Source organism: Pyxicephalus adspersus, chromosome 1 (genome assembly GCF_032062135.1).
Source record: "Pyxicephalus adspersus chromosome 1, UCB_Pads_2.0, whole genome shotgun sequence".
Taxonomy (NCBI): domain Eukaryota; kingdom Metazoa; phylum Chordata; class Amphibia; order Anura; family Pyxicephalidae; genus Pyxicephalus; species Pyxicephalus adspersus.
In genome coordinates, this window is record NC_092858.1 from 15026776 (window position 1) to 15032160 (window position 5385).

Consider the following 5385-nt stretch of genomic DNA (forward strand, 5'->3'; position numbering starts at 1 on the left):
TTATTGTTTTAGTTTAGGAACTTTTTAAATTTGCATCACCTCCATATTCCAAGTACCTCTCATGTGAAGATTACCTATGTTTGGAGAAAGTCGTGCTGCATTGCCAAGCCACTCAAACAACATTATCTATTCATGCTTTCATATGATGGTAATAGATCAGCATTTCGTTGCTGACAAAGTTTAAGTATCAGTTTATGACTGGTATTACAACAAAGTGTCTTTTTGGTGGGCTGAGTTGACCACTGGATCCTATTAACTCTCTTGAAATTTGTTGCTGATGTATATGCACTGTAGTTATGTTAACGTTTGGCAAGCAGAGTGGGGTTTTTTAACAAAGCTTTAGATATTGTTTCAAGAAGTTACAACAGCTACCATAAAGACAGAACTTTGTCCATGCTATGAATGAGCTTAACATTTGCATATTCGAAACAAGAAGTTTTTAGGCTTTAAAACAAACCCTCACTGACCTCTGAAGCTTTATGCATTATGTAACAATTCATCTTTGAATTCCAAAGAGAAGCAGTGAAATAGGTTATGTTCGGTCTCAGCACTCTGCTTTTTCTGTCTTCCTGTTCACCTGCTCGGTCTATACAATAGATATTAGAAAACTGACTGCAGGTTGGTAAGGGCTTGTTATAAAGCTCAGTTACAGTGATTTCAGAATATAGAAATACTTGACTTTCCGTCACATGGCTCTAGGTTCACTTAAAATACTTTGGGTCTTTTGGTAGTTCTAATAACCAACTAATTAGGAGTTGGTGGAAATTATTGGCCATGTCTGGGTGATGTATTGGGTTTTATTGACATGATGCACTGATTCTGTATTTATTATTACAAATGCTGCAGTACAGTTTGTTTCATATTGGCTGTGGGGGGGGGTTCCTATGTGAATGACGGAAACATACACTAAAGTACATTAAACAATTTTTAACTTTGGTTTCTTATTATAAAATAGTCTGTCACTTCTGTAATGTCACAACTGTTGGTCCAGATTTTGTGACTCCATAAGAAATGTTTTTGTGTTGGGTGCAAGCTATTCACATTATAAAATTGTAATTCTGACTTTTTACATAATTGTAAATTAAATTCTCCCCCTCATTTAATGCAAAAGTAGAGGTTTGATTTATTCACCTTTGTTGAAGATGTTAAGGAAACAGATTGCAGAGGGGTCACCCGGATGAGGTTAGGATTTGTTTTACCTTCAAAATTGAACTAAGACTTCTGCACCAGAAACTACTTTTTAAAGCTGGTTGATGTTGGTCTGTCAGTTGGCAATTGGATCTTGTCTTTAAATGCAACTGGGAACACCAAGTAGATCCCCTAAGATTTCCATTCTTTTTTTATGTACCCCTTTGGAAGGTTGAGCCCCAGAAACTTGTTGGCTTTTCTCTTTGTCAAATCAAAAATGCAATAAACTATTGGGGTTCTTTACATACGGTGTGCTTGTTCTCTCCAGCTATTTACAGTGCTTATCCTTGTTCAGTGTTGAGTGACTCTCTGACTCAGAACAAGTTTTGGCACTTCATACGCCCAGACATATTCTAGTTTGGTGAGTAATAAAATAACTATAGGATGATTTATGTGGAACATGCACTTTCACAAACAAGATGGCAACTTCCCAAAACTCAAATTCAATTTTAAAAAGTGCCTTTTTGTGTACAGGTACAGGAAATCCCCAGTCCATAGGCGTTGTTTTCCTTCATTTGAGGTGCAGCTGACCAAACCCCACCTAGATTGCACCTTAAATGCAGGTCATCAAAATCTTGGTGACATTACATGAGCGGTGCACATGGGAAATGAATGGCTCTGTCTGATCTGCTTTTTATTGCACTGCGTTCTTAGATCTTTAGGCAAAGCTGGTAAAATGCAGCCTTTTCCTATTAATCGCTGTGTTTTCCATTCAAGCACATGCATGTTCTATTAAAAAGTATTTGAATAGCAAACACCCATGGGCATTCATCCGAACTTTCAATTAAGGGATTGGCTCTGTTGAACTTGTATGAGCTAATTGGATTATTGGCCCACACAAATTTCCATGCTCATTTGTCTCACCTGACACAGGAAAGATCAGTCGGGTGGATTGGATGTGGAAATCTGTACTACTAGAGAATCGGCTAAAACATTGAGATCGGTTTATGAAGCAGTGAATCTGAAATTCACTAAGTATTCTTCGGTGAAGAATCTTTCTAGTTTATGAGATGGGACCTGTAGAGCAAAGGTAGTACTTCCTGTATGATCATTCTTCCACAGTAATATTCACAACAATAAAAAAAGGATGGACTGTGACTATTTCATCCAGAAGTACATTTGAACAATCTTGCTGCAGTTGTCCTTTAGACCTACTACTGCTGCTGAAAAAACTGAAAAATACTACTCCAATTTTCTTGTGAATCCAGAAGTATCCATCTACTGTGTCCCAGCATTAGCCCTTATGGATTTCTCCCACTTACCTCCAGATCTGTAGTGATATCAACAGAAGGAATCAGTGAGAACTTAGGAGGGGACCCAGGAGATGGACAAGTCCATGAATTTTGCTTTACCAATTCTTGTTTTTTGGTACAATATCTCTTCAGTGTAGGAGCATTTGGCAGAAAACCTATCATGAGTCCTATAAATATGCTATCCTTGCTGACCTTCTAAAATTATTAGTTGTCTGGTTTGGACACTGAATAATTGGGAGGAGCAATTATACCAAACAAAAAAAAGTTGAAATTGAGAATCACAGAAAATCAGTGATCAGTGATAGTATATAATAATTTTAAAGTATCATTATTTATATTTATATTTTACCTGCTTAATAAATCTGAATATACATCCTACCTGAAACAAAAGTGTGAAAACGCCTTCCATTGTCCAAAAAAATTGTAAAAATAAGAAATTGTCTCAGTGTCTATTGGTGTACCAATTGACACGTTATAGGCCTCAAAATCCCATTACCTTTGTGGGCTCCTAAAACTATGGTTCACTGAGATGAGCAGCACTGTGGAGGCTCGGTTGGTAGTTTGCAACCAACTTAATGAAGTGTTCAGGCAGAGTGACCCCCTAATATTTTGCATTGTACCACCAGTGGAGAAGGTTTGCCCTTTATTTCTATAGTAAAAAAAAAACTTTACAAGATGTGCCTATTGCTTATTTTTTATTGCTTACACCATCTAAACACTTTTTTTATTGTCCCTTTGTTTAATCTCACACATGCACTTTGTGTTTCATTGTCTTTGTTCTATTTGCACTGAAAACAGTCTGTGTGTGCTCGTCATCTACATCAAGAGATGGCATCCAGTATGGACTCTGAGCTATTATTCACCTTCATCATTCTGGGTGAATTGTTGACTTCTGGGTGATTACTCAGACACTGCTTTGTGGAAAGGAAAACACTGAGAATGTTATTTACAGTATAAAAATCACTTCTTATAATGGATACCTCCCTTGTTCGATAGCGTATAACACGCATTCTTATTAAAGAAAGTTTTACAAAGCTGTTGGCAAATCTCTTTGCACAACAGAAGAAAGCTTCAACCACAGTAGGGCCAAGTAAACCATGGGAGAAGTGGTGGCGTGGCAGGGCTACGGAAGAATAGAGGTCTCCTTATCTATTGATATTTGGGGGGAAAGGGTGGCTTCCAATCAATTATTCTTGAGGGATTGTATTTCCAGCCATAGTTCTTGGAGAGTTCATCACATGCCTTCACATTTTTTCTCCTAGATGCTCAGAAGGATAATCGAACATGTGAAAGAACCTTTTTGTTGGCCTTAAAGAGGAACTGAACTGTGACTAAAATACAGCAAAGGACAAGTCACCAGTATTATATGTTCTCTTTGCAACTGATCATTTTCCCACTTACCATGCCCTGTATTACATATTGAAGCAGCCATCTTGGTAGAGGCAGGACCTCCTTTGCCTTATGGAGGGTCAAGTTAGAAAAACAGTGATCAGCACAGTAGTGACCAAGCCTCAGACATGGTTAAAATTACTAAATTTTCCCTATAATAAAGCTAATTTTTTTATTTTGAGTCTAGTTCCATGGAAGGGGTTTACATTTATTTAAAGTGACCTTGTATTATGGAAGTTCAGAGGCTGGCATCTTTCCCTCTGAAAAAGTAGGCTTTCTGAGCATAATTCAAATCCTTTAGTTTTATTACTTTTATATCATATTTTGTATGATATATTTTAGATCATATTTATTATTTTAGATGAAAATGAGTCATGGAGGTAGCTAGTATTTTCAGGTTTGCAGTGGTTGCTTCCATATATTGTTCTGCCTACAGATTTTGCTTTAAAATCATGGCTCTCTTTTAACCAAGTAGCAACTTGGACCCTGTGGGATGCTGAGGGACCTTTCTATTCCCACTCAAGCATATGGAGTATATCACACCCTGCACATGTGTTGGCCTGTCTTTAGCACCCCATTCAGGGAGGCTCTGGGAGAATGAGGACTGAAGTATCAAAGATAAAATAATTTGTCTAATATAGTGTATTGTTGGATCCAATAACCTGGATACTAAATTCGTGCTGAATTGAACATTGAGATCCCATCCTAATCCCACCAAGGCTGGGGGAAATTCAGAGGGCTTTAGTAACGCACCTCAGGCTCAGAGTTTTGACTTTTCTGTATATGGGGACATATGGCTACAAGGTGATCAATGTGAATGGATAAAATGAACAGAAAAAATGGCAGCTTCCTCTGTATATAGTGACAGATTTAAAAAAAAGTATAAGTAGGATAGCTTAGTAAATTTTTCTAAGTTAGAAATACGATTTCAATTATAGCCCTAGCCTGGCTGATAGTATTACCTGCAGATTTCTTGCATCTCCCGAGGACTGCATTGCTGAATAACCATGAGTTCACAATTTATTGATTGCCCTGATTTTGTAAAGAGCTCCAAGGCTGAAGATGAAACTCTTTTATCAGCGAAGCTGGGTGATCCAGCAATCTCTGAGTTTATCTAGTCCAGGATTCAAAGCACTTGCTAGCAAAGGACTTTGAAGAAATCCATTCCAGGTATGCTGGTTCACCCAGCTTCACTGATGAAAGCCAAAAAAAAAATAGGTGAACACATTTCTAGCCCTCTACCAACAAGTGAAAATACCTAAGTTTTTGGGTGAACCGTCCCTTTAAAAAATAGATTTAGATGTGCGTCTTGTTGCCTTTTAGCACAGAAATAGTTCACAGGAGTAATTGCTGGGTGGATCTAACCGTCTTCTGATGACCTATAAAAAATTGCTTTGTCTATGTTTCTGTATGCCCGGCCTTTGCAGCTAGAGCAATAGTTGTATTGTGTGGGAGCTGTTTGTGAAACATTGCTGAAGGGAGCCAGTTCCTTCATGTGCACTTCTCTCTAGAGGGCTCTTGCCAAAAAAATATTTCTTGTTTAGTGATGCAACTA